The following is a 20,404-nucleotide window of genomic DNA, read 5'->3' on the forward strand; positions in this document are numbered from 1 at the left end:
AATCCAAGCAGAAAAGGGAGGAAGCAGAATATCCAAATGTGATGGCTCCTGGCTTATTTAGGGAAAGCTTGTTAGGAAAAAAATGACATTGAGGTTGTCCTCAGTAAATATTGTTAGCATGCTCTTACACTTTAACTGAAGGAAAATAAGAACAAAAATAAACCAGGCCTCAAGATAATAATGGATTCTAAATTGAAATTTATATGGAACAATAGAGTAATTTTTAAAAACTGAGGTATAATTGACATATACCAATGTATTTGTTTTAATAATATGATTATTTGATTAATGTATATACTGTGTAATGATAGAGTGATTTTTAAAAGTGTTGCTTGGGTGGTTATATAACAGGAAGGATAATATTATGTAAAATGATAAAAAATAGTTTTGTAATTTAATACCCACCTTGAAGCAATATTGCAATGTTGATCTCTTCAGATGTTTTACATTTATGTTTGTAATTCTCCTTTGAGAAGTCAGGTTTCTGCATTACCATGTCTCGTCCATAAAACCTGTTTATTTGGCAAGGAAATACCACTATTTCCTTCTCCAACACCAATGGCTACCTATGTAACTGAAAGGAAATTGCAGTGAATATTCCAAGAAGAAGTAACTGCAACCCTGGGAATGATCCTCTGTGGATTTGTGATTAAATTCTGGCTTTCGTTGCTTTGGATGGAAGAGCAGGGAAGGCGTTGAGAATCTGGTGGTGGGGTGGGGTGGGGAGAGGTGTAGCGATTTGGGGGAATCTAGGGGAAATCTGATGATCTCCACGGTGATTCTCTCCCCTTCTTTCTCACTGTGAAACACAGAACTGTGGTGAGGTAAGAAAACCCCTAACTGGTCATTCTTCTCCACTACCAGAGGGAGAGTCAGGAGTAATTTTAATGATGTTTTAGAAACTTTTAACAAAATTCCGTGTACCCACAAATGCATTGATTCTATAGGTGTTTAAGAAACATCTTAGAAATTAGTAAGAAAAGTAATTCTAATTACATAAGCTCAATATATTGTAGGTGATTTTTTAAAACGACATCTATAAGTGGGAAAACACAAGCCCCTACAACTTTGATTAAGTAAATTCAAGTGGGGGCCCACAAATAGTTTGGTATCATATTTTAAAAATAGCTGTTTTTTGTTTCGGTGGGATGTATGGACTTTACTACGGTTTTAAATGCTTACCTTCTGGTACCTACAAAATGCTCTGAAACCAAAAGACCAATTTTGTGCTATTAAGAAATTGTAACTTAAAACTTGCTGAAAAACTAACTCTAGTCCTCCTAAAAGAGGGTTCCTAATTGCAGTTTCCTTCTTCATTTATCTAACAGTCAGTAAACCCTGCATTTATTTCTGGCTCATTTTCAAAGGGATAATTTAACCTGAAAAGTAAAGATAAGAGTTAATTATTTTCTGCTAGGAAGTGATTTCTATTTCTAAAAGAGTGGCTGCTAAAGGCAATGTGTTAGTGAACATTTGGGAGAGAGAGCAAGGAATGGGTAGTAAATCTTTGCAGAATGTTGCATGTTCAAAAAAAGGACTGGGAAACTCCTATCTATAGAAGCAAAGCCCTGGAGTGGAAAATGATGTTAACCACGGGATCACATCAGTACTGAGCTTAGCTGAGTTCCATGTTTCATTCTCAAGGGCAAAGCCAGGATTTGAAGCCAGGTAATAACACAGTGGTCCTTTGGATTTAGAATCATAAAGTCTGGGTTCATATTCTGACTCTGCTATTTTCTATCCATGCTGGAATCACTCACTCACTTCATCAAAAGTCCTGTTACCACCCACAGTCTGTATGGCATTACCACTATATCTTTGGGGATACCATCCCAAGGTCAGACCACTGCCCAGGTTCAACTCCAGACACCAGCATCCGGATTCCTTTCTTTCAAAAAGGAACCCAGCTCCTGGAGCCTAGATTCCCATACAAATTATAGGAGAATCTAGAAACACTTCTGCCTTAAAACCCGAATGCCATTTATAACTCTGAGCAATGGAATCCAATATTCAAAACATAATGATTTGACCATTATTTAGGGAAATTTTCGGCCAATGATTCAGAGTTATCCCCTTCTTCCTGTGAGGCCCCAAGTTAACTGAGTGAATTTATTCTCTTTGTAAGGCAGCTAACGAAAAAGGTTCAGAATTCCAAGAGCTGGGCGTCAGGCAGCATGTTTTGGCAACAAATTCCCTTTATTTTCTTTTTTTAAAAAAATAATTGTATATATTTATTTACTTTGGGCTGTGCTTGTTCTTCATTGCTGCGAGGGCTTTTTTCTCTCGTTGCAGTAAGAAGGGGCTGGTCTCTGGGTGCAGTGTGCGGGCTTCTCATTGCGTGGCTTCTCTTGTCACGGAACATGGGCTCCAGGGCACACAAGCTTCAGTAGCTGCGGAGTGTGGCCTCAGTAGTTGGACTCTAGAACAGTGGCTCGACAGCTGTGGGGCCTGGGCTTGGCTGCTCCATGGCATGTGGGATCTTCCAGGATTGAATCCATGTCTCCTGCGTTGGCAGGAGGATTCTTTACCACTGAGGCACCAGGGAACGTCTCCCTTTATTTTTTATGCAAGAAAACATCAAATAATATTGAGATATTAGTTACACTGAGTTATTAGTTACAATTAGTTACATTGAGATATTAGTTACTCTTCAGCCTTCCAATTTAAGTTCTCTCCTTGAACTCTTGCAGAGTTCTCATCACAGCAGAAGATTTTCCAGGTTGTCTCAGTACTGACAGGCAAAAAGAAACAGCATGACTTTTTCTACCTCAGTGACTCCTCTTTTTCTTTCACATCTAAGATTTATTGACAGTGGTGATGTCCCATTACAATATTCCCTTTCTGTATTGGGCACTGAGCAGTGAATTGCTGCCACTGGCCCCCAACAAAGCTCTTCCAAAGGAACAATCCAATTCTCATGGCAGAGCTAATGCTTCAAGGAGTAAAGGGCATCTCATGGTTTCATTCTCTTTACCTTGCTAGGAACTCTCTCATAGGAAAGGCACACAGCCCAGACCTCTTAACTGGTTTAGTAAGTCCATGTATTCACAGGTTGAAGAAGTGTTGTCACATGGGAGATGGCCTGTATGTTCTTTCCACCTTCTAAGATGAGATTACAGAGGACCTCTTGTAATGGCTAGCTTTCAGGGTGGGAAGGAGGGAAATGACCCTGTCATTCTTTGAAACTGGAAATGTAACAGTGGGAAAGAAAATTATCTCTCAATAAACTAACTTCCAATCACAGATAATGTAAACCAATGTAAAAGCAATGTAAAACTGGTTGTACAAGGAGTTTAGAGTCTGGAAGACAAATAAGATATGTACATAAAACTGTCAGCAGAAAGCCAAAGGGAAAAAGAGCTGAAGTGTTATAAAAGAATACAGATAAAGATTCATTTTAATTCATCTTTTTTAAAAAATTTATTTATTTTTTAATTGAAGGATAATTGCCTTACAGAATTTTGTTGTTTAAACCTCAACATGAATCAGCCATAGGTATATATATATACATTTTAATTTATCTTTAGCCAACTTTTAGGAATATGTGCATTTAAGTGTATACTAAGATGATTTAATAACCATCTCACATTTTGTCTTTATGCCAGGCCTAAAATAAGGAATATTTAAAGTTACCAATGTTGTTCAACTGGTTCATCTCTGATGAACTATAAATCTTGTGTACAGAATGACAAGCTATTCATTAAATGTACTCATTGTTCAGTGGATAGGATGTTGGCCTTATTTTTCCAGAGTCTGTCAGAAAATGTATTTAACTTCATATGCCCAGTGTGTTCAGCTTAACAAATAGCCATATTCTGCAATGTAAAATACAAAGTTGTTCTGTAATTAACAAAAGAAAAGAGATCTTCCCTATTGAGAAAACAAGAAAGACATTAGAGTAAAAAGAATATGTGACCTAGAACCTTGGTAGAATTTTCCACAGACAGATGGAAGGAGGCTCTGTCAAGTGAAGATTATGAACAAAGATACAGAGGTGGAAGGGTGATGTGTGCATTGAAAATGGTACACCTTTCCATTTATCTAATGAACTCCACTGGTAGAGGGATTTTGATCTAGTTTGTTCACTGATGTAACTCCTGTGTCTGAAAAAGTGCCTGACTTCTAGCTGGTGCTTGAAGTGAATAAGTGGTGTGTCAGATGTCCAGGCTATGAGCGGTACTTGAGAACTCTCAAGGGCTTGGGCATTTGGATTCCTGCAGTGAGGAAACTGGCTAGAACTCCACAGAGGAACAGAAACCAAGCTCAACTAAGCAACAGTGGAGTTTATTTGTGACTATCATGGAACCCCAAATCAGGAAAGTATCTCAATTTGGGAAAAAACTAGAGTCAGAAACAGAAAGTCATCAGGTGTTTTCTGGCTGTCTTTTAAAAATTTGTTTATTTTTTAAAAAATTTATACAATTTTTAAAGGTTACTTTCCATTTATGGTTGTTACAAAATACTGGCTTATTTCCCATGTTGTACAAAATATCCTTGACCCTGTTAGTGCTGGGCTTCCATGGTGTCTCAGACAATAAAAATCTGCCTGTCATGTGGGAGACCTAGGTTCAATCTCTGGATCAGGAAGATCCCCTGAAGAAGGGAATGGCGCACCGCTCCAGTATTCTTGCCTGGAGAATCCTATGGACAAAGGAGCCTGGCAGGCTATCGTCTATGGGGTTGCAATATGTCCTTGAGCCTGTCTTACGTTCAACAGATTGTACCTCCCACTTCCCACTGGTAACCACTAGTTTGATTTCTGTATCTGTGAATCTGCTTCTTTTATGTTATATTCACTAGTTTGTAGTAGTTTTTAGATTCCACATGTAAGTGATATCATACACATTTATCTTTCTCTGTCTGACTTATTTCACTTAACGTGTTAGTTGTTCAGTCGTGTCTGACTCTTTGCAACCCCATGGAATGTAGCCCACCAGGCTCCTCTGTCCATGAGATTCTCCAGGCAAGAATACTGGAGTGAGTTGCCATTCCCTTCTCCATTCACTTCACATAACGCTCTCCAATTCCATCTTTGTCACTGTAAATGGAAAAATTTTGTTCTTTTTATGGCTGAGTATGTATGTGTATCTATACCATTGTGTATGCATGTTTATATGATCACATCTTCTTTGCACGAATCTTTTCAGATTAGTGTTTTGAGTTTTAGTTTAATATATACCCAGGAGCGGTATTACTGGGTCATGTGGTAGTTCTGTTTTTGTTTTTTTTTTTTTTAAAAAAACCTTCATACTGTTTGCCATATGGCTGTACCAATTTACATTGTCACCAATAGAGTACAAGGGCTCCCTTTTCTCCGCATCCTTGCCAACATTTATTTGTAGACTTTCTGATGATTCCGACTGTCTTTTTTCACTATTTCCCCTTCCATGCCTACGTAACTCCTCTCTCTCAGTGCCCTGGTCTACTTTTCCTGAGTCTGCATTGTGAGCGAGGACTGGCCCCCACAGCTATAATAAGCTATAATAAGCAATTATAAAACATGAATGCATGTGGTCAGGGGTGTCCTTATTTTGTCTAAATCATAAGGACCATTCTCATGTAACAAGTTAGTCTAAAGATTTTAAAAGTCTGCCTGTTAGTTCACACGTTTCCCATTTTCTCTTCATCTCTTAACATCCCAGTAATTATTTACCAAACCTTGGTCCATTCAGTCGCCTGTCTCTCCAGCTCCTTTCAAGATTGCCCAGACTCTACCAGAGACTGAAGAACATTATCTACCCACACCATATAGCTTGCGGAATCCTAGTTCTCTGACCAGGGGTGGAACCAGGCCCCAGCAGTGGAAGCACTGCCTCCTAACCACTGGATCACCAAGGAATTGCCTGAATATATTTGCAGTGTTCATCCGACCTTGACTGGCCTTCATGGAAGTTTAGGATTTTTGAGCTGAGCAGGAAATAATCTTGATTTCTTTCTTTTATAGATGAGAAGATAGGCCCTTGAGTAATTTATACATAAGGGTTAGTAGATGTCTTGTGAACACAGAAATGCAGATTACATTCCTGTGATTCTAGAATAGGGAAAGAAAAGAGGACTTTTGAGTATGTTGTATAGAACAAATGGACTTTGGGACCAAAAACTTTAGTTTTATTACTTTGCAAGCTAGATGCAGCCTTGAATAAATCTCAGTGAGGCTCAGAAAGCCCTCAGTATTCCCAAATGTATAATGGGAATAATTTTAATAATAGTAATAGTATCTACCACATTGTCTTATAGTAAGGAATAGAATAATTAAATATTGAAGGTGATGTCATTTAATAAATGATAAAGCACAGGCAAGATTGTTGTTGTTCATTCTCTAAGTCATGTCTGACTCTTTGCAAGATAATTATCAATAATAAGGCAAGATAGTTATCGATAAGAAGTGGATTAGATAACAGATAACCAGGATGAAATATTTACTGCAAATTAGCCAGACGACTAATCTACACATAGTTAATTGTGAGCATACGCATGACCAAATGCTAAAGACTGTTCATTTTTAAAGTACAGTTTATAACACAGAAAGCTGTGCTCTCATTTCCTGGAGTTATAAATAGTTTAGCATGAATTCTCCCTTGTCTTAGGAAAACCTGATACACATGGCTTTCATAATTCTATCAATAGGTAATACTTAGTTGGAGTCAAAATATATATTTGCTTACTAAAATGTTGTTATAACTAAGTTTTAGTCATGTCTAAAAACCGTGGAAATATATTGCAGTAAAAGATAATAGAACCATAGAATGGGAGTATAATCTTGTTTAACAACAAATAAAGGTGGGGAAATGCAAGTTCTCAGAGAGTTCAGGGACTTGTCAAAGGCACACACTCATGAGGACTGAGCTTGTAGTAACACAACTTCGCACTCAGATCTCTTCACTATAATACAGAACCTGCTATTAAAACACCATGTTAAAAATGAGAAAAAATTTCAAGTAGATCCCCATTGGAAAGCCATTGATCTGTCATAAATGACCTCCTAATTTTCTTCTGGGAATAAAAAAGACAAAGTTTTATTCACAGGTTATGTAAAAGATTCATAGTAAGAATAAAGTAATTCTTTTGAACAAAAATAAAATGCAAAAACAACACAAAAGTCATTTGTTGGACTTGAAAAAAACTATATTTAGTTTTAAACTTTTTCGTCTTGGAGTCATTAGTTATTTGATAGAGAAATTAGAAACGAAGAGGAAACAGACAAAGCAATCGTGAGAGATCAAAGGGAAGAGAGAAATGAGGCTGAGAGAAAAGAGGTTGAAAAAGAACACAGAATTCCGGCTGGTAAAAAAATATTTAATGTTTGACCACTAGATGGCGATGTAATGTAAGGTGCTACCTCGACTTTTTTTTTTTTTAAACAAGCTATTTGCTGATTTGTATTAGGTACCATAGAGTGAGGCGAGGATGAAGCCGAGAGGATACTGCAGAGGTCTCTGGTGCATGTGTGTATGTGTGCGTGTGTGTGTGTTTGTGTGTGTGTGTCCTGCCACAGTGAGACTGCAGTCCCCGTAAATACTTGGTCACCTTTGCAAGAAAGAATCAGAACAATTGCAACTGAAGGCACGTTATCATCTGATCTTTGGAAGATGCTGTTCCTCGTTGCAGATGGGTAATTTTCCTTTTTATCAGGTAAGCCATCTGCTTATTTCGTCGCGATCTTAGGCATGTTCATTCCAGTTATTCTTTTGGGGAGACCGTGGAAATACAGTGGGCAGAGCAGGAAGTCCATTTTTGTATGTGAATTCGGACCGACGGGTCCCCCTCCTCCCTCTCTTCTCCTCCCCTTCTCCTCCCCTTCCCTTCCCCCCTCCTCTCTCCACCTTCCACGAACTGAAATCAGGTTTGTCTTGCTGTTCAGCATTTTGATACAAGGAGATTCTTTGGCCTGAAATAGCTTGGCACCTGGCCAGCTCTTGCCTTTGCTACCCTCCGTCCTATTCAAAGTCTCCCTTTGAAGCCCCCTCCTCCTTCACCGGTGCTTTAGAACTGGATAAGCGGAGCTGTAAATAGAGGTCAGAGTGTTCCTAAGGATGGAGCAAAAATTAGATCTCAAGTTAACCCCACAGGAAGAAAGCCAGCAGCGGGGACCGCGGCTGGAACCTAGCACTGCAGGGATTTGAGCCTCCTCGGCAGAGGCTGGGCTTCTGAGGAGAAATGCCGCCTACCTTGGGCCAGAGCAGGACAAGGATTTATTCTTTGTAACTCGGATTGAGCATGGTAATAAAGGAGCTGGAGGGTAGTGGGAAAGAAGCCCTTCTTCCTGGAATGCCAAATGGGGAAGGTTGAGTTACTTTTAATTACACAGAGGTCACTAGCTGCAGTGATACTGCAGATCCTGTTCAGTCCTCAGTGTGAACTGTGTTGGTTTTACAGACAGCACAAGAAAAGGTCTCTGGGTGGACTGGAGGCTTTTTCAAAGATCCTTGTTCTCATGGATCCCCTCTCTCCTACCTGTTTGAGGTATTTGTTTAAAGACAGCCCCCCACCCCCGCCACATTTACTTCCCGGATTTCTTTTTGTTCCCTTCAGTGACTCTGTGACAGTTGTCACTCCTCTTTAGCAAATGAGTCCAAAAGAGAGTGGTGGTAGTTGCTTTTTCACATGTCCCAGGAAAGGATTAAAGCCAAAGCCGGGTAACATCCTCTCCATATGTGCATGAGACTCAATATTTCTAAGGCGCTGTAGCAAACTTGCAAATTGCCAAACGCTGTTGCTATCACACCTATAAAATGTGGCTTCTTTTTTCTATGGATTTTCAGGTTCATGTGGTATTTCTGATGTGCTAGTGTAGTAACAGAACATATTTCCCCATTAAGCACTTTCAATCATCCCAAGAGGCTGATGCCAAGCAGAAATAGGAAAATTCCATGCTGAGGTTGGCTATCCCTGCTTTCATTTCTGTCCTCCAGAGCAGTGGGTCGCTTACCTTTCCTGTTTGCTACAATATCTGGCACACCAGATGCAACTTGGAACTCCTGCATGCACACCAGGGTCTCACACTTTTCCCCTCATCTCTGCATTTGGGAAGCCCAATAACTTTGGTGGAAAACTCCTTTAAGCCTCTCCTTTGCGGTCGCGGCTTTTGTAACTGCCCTCAGGCCATCGCATCCCTCTTGCAGGTGTAGTGTTGCAGTTTAGGCCTTCCTCCACAAAGCTTCTTGAAGAGATTTTTAGATGGTGTCTATTTTAGGAACAGAATGTGTAGACAGAATGGATGGCCACTGAGATTTATGGGAAAACAATTTTGTGGAGAGGATGAGGTAACCTTGTAACAGAGCTGGTTATTATCACATAAACTGAGCAAAGGAATTCGTTTTCATGAAATTTACTGCAGCTCAGTTTTATGGCTTTTTCTCTTCCCTCTGTACATTGTTGGCCTGTTGTTTTCAAATACCTTTTTAAGCATAGCTAGTACTTATCAGTATTTTTACATACTGATAAAAATAATATGTTGGATTTTGCTGCCAATATTGATAGTCTCTGTTTACATGGCCCCCCATGCTGAGTTATTTGGCATCTGGAGACTCAATTATTAGGACTATTTCCCTTTAAGACATGGTCGAGAGGTTTTCTCCATCTGTGAACGGAAGGGAAAGGCACAATTGGAGGCCTAATTAGTTATACCATATCCCAGAAGGCACTGGGTATCTCAGCTAGGATTCAGCTTTACCAATCAGAGGTGCCAGGGGCAAAGAGACAGACCAGAGACACAGAAGAAAACTATTGCCACCAACACAGGATATTAAAACTCTAGAATCCAAAGGAGTCCAGTAAGAACTGTGCTAGTTCTGAAATTGCATACCTCAAACTGGGACTTGAACCCAACCAAATCTCTGACTGGAACTTGAACCCATGGTCTTTTAAGTGAGAACACAGGTTTCAGGATTTAATGAAGCCCAGGTTCTTGAAGTTTCATTGCAGAGAGAATTCAGTGAGAGACAAAGTGATAGGTGAGAAGTGGATTTATTTAGAGAGAAACACACTCCACAGACAGAGTGTAGGCCATTTCAGAAGGCAAGAGCTGCCTGGAAACATTGATTAGTTAGTTTTTAGTTCTTGGGTAATTTCATAGGCTAATGGGTAGGAGGATTATTCCAACTATTTGGGGCAAGGGTGCAGATTTCCAGGAATTGGGCTACTGCCCACTTTTTGGCCTTTTGTTGGCCATGGAACTGTCGTGGTGCCTGTGGATGTATCATTTAGCTTGCTGATGTGTTGCAATGAGCATATATTGAGGCTCAAGGTCTGGTGGAAGTTGACTTGTCTGCCGTCTTGGATTTTGGATTTATTTGGTTCTAATCAGTTTCTGTCATCTCCTTGGGCTATGTCATTCTTTTAAAGTTTGTGCCCTGCCCCCTTCCCTCCTATTTCAGTTCCTTGTGTAGAGGGTACTGTCTGGGAACCCAGAGATTCAGAGAGCAATAACGGAAGAGCATCTTCTTTGGATGTTGCAGACAAGGAAGGGAAAAATTGGGGGTTCATTTAGAGTTACCTCTAGGACAGTACAAACCAAGCAGTCCTCATGAATTTATATTGGTATATAACGCAGCGAAAGTGAAAGACTTCCCTGGTGACTGAGACTGTAAAGGATCTGCCTGCAATGCAGGAGAACAGAGTTCAATCCCTGGATGGGGAAGATGCCCTGGAGAAGGGGATGGTTATCTACTCCAGTAATCTTGCCTGGAGAATTACATGGACAGACAGAGGAGCCTGGTGGGCTATAGTCCATGGGGGAGAACACAAGAAATATTGGTTTATTATATAGGAGATATGTATATTTTGCATATTATTACATTATTTATGTGTTTCTTCTCTGTATTCTTCTCACACAGAAGAGCATCCTTGTAAAAATTACCCTAGGGTGTCACACAAGGTATTAGTTTCCTCCTGGTTAGTTGGAGAGGCTGAATTCATCGCTGCCTCCCTGTAAATACCAAGAGCACATGCTAGATGTCCCAGCTCCCTCGGATGGGAGAGGAGAGGAGGGAGAGTTTATGGGGAGGCTGCAGACTAAGACTCAGTCAATGGGACTAGGATCTGTAAAGTAATCACTTCCCTTTGAAATTCTGAGTAGTCACTGAAGCACATTTCACAGATCAGTTTAGACAGTACTGCCTTAGGGTAGGAGTGGGGAAGAGATTCTCAGAGCGGCTATAGTCAGGGGAAAAAAAAAACTGAGCCAAATCTCCCCAAACTGTCCCAAACTGTGCTTTCCCAACTTTCTCTTTTGTCCAGGTTCTCATTTAGTAATTATTTTATTTAACAAAGATATGCAGCGTTTACTCTTTTGTTGCTGAGTGTGTTCAGTTGTGTCTGACTCTTTGTGGCCCCATGGACTGTAGCCTACCAGGCTCCTCTGTCATTGGAATTTTCCAGGCAAGAATACTAGAGTGGGTGGCCACTTCCTACTCCAGGGGATCTTCTTAACCCAGGGATCAGGCAGATTCTTTACCACTGTATCACCTGGGAAGCCCCAGCATTTACCAGCCACTATTCTAAGCAGCACCTCAAAATATTTTCTCATTGAATTCTGTGAAGTCGGTGCTATTATTAATCACCAGTTTATGGATGAGGAAACCAAGGAAGCACAGGGAGGTTAACTTGCCCTGAGCTTGTTTGCAGATGGTAGAGCCCAAACTTGAAACCAGGCTATCTGGCTGCTGGATCTGTGCTCCTGGCTGCAGAATAAGGATAAGGATATCACCCATGTGATGGTAGAATGAGAGCTTAGCCCACGTAGTAGAGACTGGTTGCTGGCATCTGTACATGGCAGCTATAATTTATCCCTTTTCTTACATACCAAACTTTCAAAATACTTTGGTTTAGAGTAATTCTCTGTATCTACTTCATTTACTCATTTTTTTAAAATGTGCCTTTCTGTACTATTGGAGAATCCCTATTCTAGGTGCTGAATATGGTAAATAAAAGTCTTACCCACATGGTGATTGCAGTCTAAAGATGGAGTTAGTAGACAAATCAGTGTGTGATGAAATAATAGCAAATACATGTTCTTTGAAAGAAAGAAAAAAAAAAAAGGCGGTGTGAGCCATAGGATAAAAGCAGCATGTAGAGACAAAAAACAATGTTTGAGAGGTGAAGAAAATAATTTTCATCTGAAGGAGGTGAGAGAAGAGCAATCTGGGAAGAGAAGTCCCAAAGGGCAGAGTACACCTGGCAGATATAAGGAATGGCACCTGTCTTGTGAGAGATTGGAGTGCAGAAGAAATGGAAGGAAATGGGGCCAGATCTGTGGAGTCTTAATGAGCATGCTTAGGGCTCTAATTGTCCCTGGCCTTTATTAAAAAAAAAAAGAAAGAAAGTCAAGGAACAATGTCAAGTCAATATAAGTCCTATATTTAATGATAACAAGTTACTAGGTTAAAAAAAAAAGACTAAATAGAATCATTTCTATACACACACAAAGTTTTAACAATGTGTAAAGTTCTGTGAAGAATCCTATAGTTCCTAGTATGCAGTGAAATTGGCTCAAAAATATTTAAAAGACTCTTTGATGGAAAAAAAAAAACTTGCTTGAATGAGATTATCGGTTAGATTGCTATAAACTATCAGTTAAAATAAAAAACACCCCTTGTCACCTAGTCAGTTTTGCTTGCACTTCAGGACGTCCCCCCTGAAATGACCAAATTGAGGAGATGTGGCCTGGGAGCAGACATAAACCAAATCAGTATGTCCCCTAGAGGGGTCACGACACAGTAGGTATTTGGAGAGTTTGAACAAATCTTTTTCTGCACATGAATTCATACTAATGTGATTTTAAAATAATACAGTAAAACATAAGTATCCACTCTCACGTTTATCTGGTTTTTCCTGTGGTCATGTATGGATGTGAGAGTTGGACTGTGAAGAAGACTGAGCGCCGAAGAATTGATGCTTTTGAAGTGTGGTGTTGGAGAAGACTCTTGAGAGTCCCTTGGACTGCAAGGAGATCCAACCAGTCCATTCTGAAGGAGATCAGCCCTGGGATTTCTTTGGAAGGAATGATGCTAAAGCTGAAAGTCCACCTCATGCGAAGAGTTGACTCATTGGAAAAGACTCTGATGCTGGGAGGGATTGGGGGCAGGAGGAGAAGGGGACGACAGAGGCTGAGATGGCTGGATGGCATCACTGACTCGATGGATGTGAGTCTGAGTGACTCCGGGAGTTGGTGATGGACAGGGAGGCCTGGCATGCTGTGATTTATGGGGTCGCAAAGAGTCGGACACGACTGAGCGACTGATCTGATCTCATGTTTATCTACATTAAAAGCGTTTGTTGGTATAGTGTCAAAGTTCACTTTCTAATGGTTTACCTTTTTATATTTGTTCCCACTCTCTCAGTTACCTGCTAACATTGTAGTTCCTTTCCAGAAAATGTGTGTTTCTCTTCTTAGCATGAAGTGAAAGTGAAGTCGCTCAGTCGTGTCCGACTCTTTGCAATCCCATGGACTGTAGCCTATCAGGCTCCTCCGTCCATGGAGAGTGCTGGAGTGGATTGCCATTTCCTTCTCCAGGGCATCTTCCCAACCCAGGGATCGAACCCCGGTCTCGCACTGCAGGCAGACGCTTTACCGTCTGAGCCACCAGGGAAGCCCCTTCTTAGCATAAACCTTGCTTTTTAGTTTATCACTGTAAGTCGTATAAAACCCTTTGTCTCTTCCTTCTTTGAAGCTCTCTGTATAACTGTGGCTTTAATTTTTGGTGATGTGTCTATAATCTTTGGCTTTAATATTTTCTTTTGTCATTTGTGTTTTTTATGTCATACATAAGAAACCACTGCCTAATCCAAGGTCATGAAAATTTACGTCTCTTTTTCCTCTGAGTCTTATTGTTTTATCTCTTGTATTTAGGGATCCATTTTGAGTCAGATCTTGTCTATAACATGAGGTAGGGGCCAACTTAATTCTTCTTTGTGTTGCCATCCAATTGTCCCAGTATCATTTTTTGAAAGACTATTTTTCCCCACTGAATTTTGTTGTAATGCTGTTGGTCATTCCATATTTAAGTGCATCCATGTTTTTAGCATACAATTAGCAATGATTTGATACCTTGGGTACTAGGGGCAACTTTTTTCTTCCAGGAAAATGCAGTAAGATTCTCCCTTCTGGAGAATTCATACAACTTTAAAGTATGAGAAAACTGGCCTCTATCTTCTTAACTGTTATACACTTTTTTGGCCTAAGTTTATGTCAAGTTTTTATATTATAAAATTTTTTATAATAATTTATAAAATTATAAATTTTATTATAATTTAACACATACTCATTTGTGACTCAATTGGAAATGTAAGGCAATGTTGTGCAGTTCAGCAGTGAGCTAACATTTTTGGAGAAAAGTTACTAGTTATTTCTAAAAAATATCTCTACTATATTGCACGTGCTCTCCCAAATTCAGACAAACATTATCTGTATAATATATGTTACTAGTTATCGTTTGCTTCCTAAACACCACTGAGGGGAAAACGTTGAACTTGAGATAGAAGTGAGTCTTTAAAATAAGGTTGACAGTTGTGTGAGTTGGCTGAGGCTACTGTGTAATGAAATACCACAGACGTGATGTCTGAAACAACATACATTTATTTCTCACAGTTCTAGAGGCGAGAAGTTCAAGAGCAAGGTCTCTGCAGGTTTGTTTTCTTCTGATGTCTCTGCTCGACTTGAGGCTGGCAACCTTCTCGTGTGTATTTGTGTGCATCCTTAGTGTCTCTTTTTGTGTCCATACTTCTCTTTATAAAACACAAGTCAGACTATAATAGAAGCCTCCTAATAGCCTCATTTTAATCTGATCCCTTCTTTAAAGACCCTATTTCCAGCTGAATTTTGAAAGGGTCACAATTCAGTCCATAGTAGTTGTCTTTGGCTACACTTACGACTGCTAAAATAATGAACAAAGATGATTGAAACCGACAGTCATTTTTTTATTGTCAAATTGTTGTTAATGGTAGTCTTTCATTATTCATGCTTTATTCCCGCTGAATAATAAGGAGCCATCTATGTTTTTGTTGATAGTCAAATAAAGGCAATTAATTAGGTTTGCATTTAAAGAGGCATGATGAATAACAAAGTCTACAGAAGCAAAATGGTGGTGACATTGATTCCGCTCATATGCCTGTAATGCTCTTTTTATAATCTCTGATAAATTTACTAAGCCAAGGCTCTTGTTTCAATGAGAAAAGTGACAAAAAGGGATATAAAACATGAGGTATTCATGAGACACTTATTAAAATAATTTCAAAGTGTTTCAACTAACCTCAGTCTCAGTTGGGACACAACTTGAAATGACATTAATGTAAGTATATCAGTAACGTCATGGGAAGTTATTAGAGCTCACAGCGGGAGGGGTAGGTAAAATCTAGAAACTGGAAATGACAAGAGTAAGGAAAATTATGACAGCCCAGATTTTAGACTTTTGGTGCTTTTTGTAACAAGCTATTGTCTCCTGGGATGATTGACGTCAACTGTTTCCAGGCTTTTTTTTTTTTTTTTTTAAATACAGTCAGCTTTATGATTAAAATTCCAGGAAGTAAGAATCTGAATGGTCACTTTGGGACTCTGAATCTTTCCCTTTTGTTAAGGGTGAACTGGACCCTTGACTGATCGTCCCTCCAATCTATTCCCCTTTTAAGAAGAGTAATTCCACCAAACAAAACTGAAAACAGTCTACATACACAATGTAAGAAGAAAGAGTAAATAAATCATGGTTCATGCAAATAATGAGATCTTGTGGAGCCATTAAACATAATATTTCAAGGAGCATTTTTACTTCTATGGAAAATTGTTCAGGATATAATGCTACATGAAAAAGTATATATCATATATACCTAGTATGATCTCAATGGAAGACAGAAAACAAAAAAAGCATATTTGCTTAGGGAAAAAAAAAACTCTGGAAATAATGTAACAGTTTCTCCAGTTTATGGGATTGCAACTTCAATTTTCTTTTTAAAAATAAAACATTAAATCTTATTTTTCTAATAACAAAATTAGTACATGCTAATTATGTAAAACAAAAAAGAAAGTATTAAATAATAAAGGATAAAATAACCCCTACAATTCTACATATGCAGAATTATTAGTGTTAATAATTTATTTTACTTATCAAAGTGTTTTTTTTGTACAAATTCTCTAAGCATGTGTTACTTTAAAAGTCAGCATAAAAGCATACATTATTTTTCAAATGGAACTGAATTAGCCTTTTGAACAAAGGTATTTATTATATCACTAGTAAAAATAGTAAACTCAAAGTTATTAAGGAAACAGTTGAATATTTGAATAATTTATCAGCCCAAAACTCCTCTATAATAATATTGTAACTTTTTGGAAAATTTGTAACAAGTATATAACCATTGGGAAAGGATCTAACATAATGTTAATTTTGGAATTTCAAAAGGGTGTTGTTCTGAAAATTGTGTAATTTGGTAATTTAATTTCTCCCTGTAGAATTCAGCAAACTTTGGGGAAAGTTGTCTTACATTCATGGAGCATCTCCTGTTTGCACTGGGTTGTTTTAGTAAGAACTGACCTCAGATTGAGAATGACAACAACAAAAATTTCTAAATACTAATATGTATTAATATATAAATTCTTAGCCATTTAGAATAAAACTCATCAAATTGGGAAGAATCAAGTTACAAGTTTAACATCATTACCAAATCCAATGATGGCAAGATTAAACAAGCAATTTATACTATTGAGCCAGAGGTGGCAGGATGGAGCACTGAAAGTAATTATTAATATTTGTTGCATTTGGAGATATGAAATTATTTATGCTGAAGGTGTGGGAGGATTATGTGTGAAGAGGAATAGATGGTTAATGACAAGTCTTAGGTAACAGTATCTAGATTGTTTTAAAGCAAATATTAATAATTAAAAATTGAAGATTAATATTGAATAAAAAGAAACTAGAGTTCAATGTTTCTAAGTATATATTCAAAGAGGAGGAAAAACTAAGAATTCTGTCACATAAAATATTTCTAAGAAATTCAGTGGATTTGAAAATCCTGGAAAGAGTTACTTTGAGACTTGACAAATGCCCTCAGGCAGCAGTTTTGATATTACCCTGGAATGTGATATGCCATTTACAAAGGCCAGATATTTTGGGCTATGTCTGTCAGTGTGTTGGTACAAAACCAAAGAGGCAACAGGCTGGTTTCAGGTCTAGAGTACCATAATTTCTGTGCTGCTTGGGTCTTGAAGTTTCAGGTTTCAGGTGAGTTGAGGCATTTAGAGGATTATATATCAGCAACCTATATGAATGAAGACAAGAGTTTCCTTTGAAGAAATTTGAAAAAGGAAGTTTGAACATAGTTGAGTTAAATAGAAATCAGTAAGAAAAGAACAGAAGAAGGTGATCTCTATATAACTCTTTCTATAAGATGACAAAAAATGGAATCTCAGCTCAGTTCTCTTTTCTCTGGAGCCAAAACTTACTCTCCTTTGCTCTCACCTTTTTTTTTCTTTTTGTTTTTAACTAATTTTTATTGGAATATAGTTGCTTTACAATGTTGTATGTTTTTCTACTGTACAGCAAAGTGAATCAGCTATACATATATTCCCACTTTTTTGGATTTCTTTTGGATTTCTTTTTCTTCTCATTTAGGTCTTCCCTGGTAGCTCAGCAGTGAAGAATCTGCCTGTCATGCAGAAGATGCAGGTTCGATCCCTGGGTCAGGAAGATCCCCTGGAGAAGGAAATGGCAACCCACTCTAGTATTCTTCCTGAAAAAACCATGGACAGAGGAGCCTGGCAGGCTACAATCCATGGGGTCACAAGAAGTGAAGTGAAGTGAAGTCACTCAGTCTTGTTTGACTCTTTGCAACACCATGGACAGTAGCCTACCAGGCTCCGCCATCCATGGGATTTTCCAGGCAAGAATACTAGAGTGGGCTGCTATTTCCTTCTCCAGGGGATCTTCCCAACCCAGGGATCGAACCTGGGTCTCCTGCATTGCAGACAGACGCTTTACCATCTGAGCCACCAGGAGTGACTAAACCACCACCATTCATTTAAGTCACCGCAGAACATTGAATAGGGTTCCCTGAGCAGTACAGTGTTTTCTTATTCAGTTCAGTTCAGTTCAGTCACTCAGTCGTGTCCGACTCTTTGCGACCCCATAAATCACAGCATGCCAGGCCTCCCTGTCCATCACCAACTCCCAGAGTTTACTCAGACTCACGTCCATCGAGTCAGTGATGCCATCCAGCCATCTCATCCTCTGTCATCCCCTTCTCCGCCTGCCCCCAATCCCCCCTAGCATCAGAGTCTTTTCCAATAAGTCAACTCTTTGCATGAGGTGGCCAAAGTACTGGAGTTTCAGCTTCAGCATCATTCCCTCCAAAGAAATCCCAGGGCTAATCTCCTTCAGAATGGACTGGTTGGATCTCCTGGCAGTCCAAGGGGCTCTCAAGAGTCTTCTCCAACACCACAGTTCAAAAGCATCAATTCTTCGGTGCTCAGCTTTCTTCACAGTCCAACACTCACATCCATACATGACCACAGGAAAAACCATAGCCTTGACTAGATGGACCTTTGTTGGCAAAGGAATGTCTCTGCTTTTGAATATGCTATCTAGGTTGGCCATAACTTTCCTTCCAAGGAATAAGCGTCTTTTAATTTCATGGCTGCAATCACCATCTGCAGTGATTTTGGAGCCCCCCAAAATAAAGTCTGACACTGTTTCCCCATCTATTTCCCATGAAATGATGGGACTAGATGCCATGATCTTAGTTTTCTGAATGTGGAGCTTTAAGCCAACGTTTTCACTTTCCTCTTTCACTTTCATCAAGAGGCTTTTTAGTTCCTCTTCACTTTCTGCCGTAAGGGTGGTATCATCTGCATATCTGAGGTTATTGATATTTCTCCTGGGAATCTTGATTCCAGCTTGTGCTTCTTCCAGCCCAGCGTTTCTCATGATGTACTCTGCATAGAAGTTAAATAAGCAGGGTGACAATGTTTTCTTATTAGTTACCTATATTATACAGAGTAGCGTATGTATGTCGATCCCAATCTCTCAATTCATCCCACTCCCGTTTCCCTCCTTGATGTCCATGTATTTGTTCTCTATGTCTGTGTCTCTATTTCTGTTTTTCAAATAAGATCATCAATACCATCTTTCTAGATTTCACATATGTGTTATACAATATTTTTTTTCTGACTTATTTCATTCTGTATGACAGTCTCTAGGTTTATCTGTGTCTCTACGAATGACCCAATTTCATTCCATTCTATGGCTAAGTAATATTCCATTTTATGTATGTATTATAACTTCTTTATCCATTCCGCTGTTGATGGACATTTAGGTTGTTTGCATGCCCTAGCTATTGTAAATAGTGCTGCAATGAACATTGGGGTTCATGTGTCTTTTTGAATTATAGTTTTTTTCTGGTTATATCCCTAATAGTGGGATTTCTGGGTGGTATGGTAGTTCCATTTTTAGTTTTTTAAAGAACCTCCATACTGTTCTCCATAGTGGCTATGCCAATTTACATTCCCACCAACAGTGCAAAAGTGTTCTCTTTTCTCAACACCCTTTCTGGCATTTATTGTTTGTAGATTTTTTATGATGGCCATTTTGACTGGTGTAAGGTGATACCTCATTGTAGTTTTGGTTTGCCTTTCTGTAATAATTAGTGCTGTTGAGCATCTTTTCATGTGTAAAAATGTGGAACCCTTCAGGAATTTGTGTGTCCTCCTTGCAAAGGGTTGATGCTAATCTTCTCTGTATCAGTCCAGTTTTAGTATACTTGCTGCTGAAGTGAGCAATCTTTTTTTTTTTTTCCCCATTCCTGGGCATTTTATTTTACCCTTGAATTTTGCATTTCATTTTTAACTCTCCTTCCACTCATGGGTTATGTGAAAATATTTCCACAGTTGTATTCTCAGTTTGTTCAGAGCTTGTGATGTGTACACGCATGCTAAGTCACTTTAGTCATGTCCAACTCTTTGTGACCCTATGGACTATAGCCCACTAGGCTCCTCTGTCCATGGAATACTCCAGGCAAGAACACTGGAGTGGGTTGCCATGCCCTCCTCCAGGGGATCGTCCCAGCCCAGGGACTAAACCCACATCTCTTACATCTCCTGCATCAGAAGGGAGATTCTTATTACTGGTGCCACCTGGGAAGCCCCTTTGATGCATATAGAATGTAATCTAAAAAATGGAAATATTGTGTAGAGCGAGTGCAGAGAAAAAGAGAACAAGCTGGGCAGTCAGGCAAAGAAAAGGAAATTTATTAGAGGGAAACGAGGTGACTAGCCCTTAAGGAGAACCAGCATCCTCTTTCTGATGAGGTCTTTCTTATACACCGCCAATGAAAAATTCTCTGAAGGGATGGTTAATTTTTAGCCTGTAGCTGAGTCCTGCGGTCACATAGCCAGAGGTCTGGCATCCAGTGGTCTCGTAGCCTT

The 20,404-nt window shown here is 39.2% G+C and overlaps 1 protein-coding gene and 1 non-coding gene across 2 annotated transcripts in view; one reads left to right on the forward strand and one right to left on the reverse strand.

Annotated features, from left to right (window-relative positions):
- Positions 1-20,404, forward strand: part of SCN1A (sodium voltage-gated channel alpha subunit 1) — a 183,095-nt gene that overhangs the window by 20,139 nt on the left and 142,552 nt on the right. The gene's annotated exons all lie outside the window — the stretch shown is intronic.
- On the reverse strand, positions 19,653-19,759 carry LOC139179026 (U6 spliceosomal RNA). Its single transcript, XR_011563463.1, has one exon. It is a non-coding gene; the product is annotated as a U6 spliceosomal RNA (small nuclear RNA).

The sequence above is a fragment of the Bos indicus genome, chromosome 2 (assembly GCF_029378745.1).
Source record: "Bos indicus isolate NIAB-ARS_2022 breed Sahiwal x Tharparkar chromosome 2, NIAB-ARS_B.indTharparkar_mat_pri_1.0, whole genome shotgun sequence".
NCBI classification, from domain to species: Eukaryota; Metazoa; Chordata; class Mammalia; order Artiodactyla; family Bovidae; genus Bos; species Bos indicus.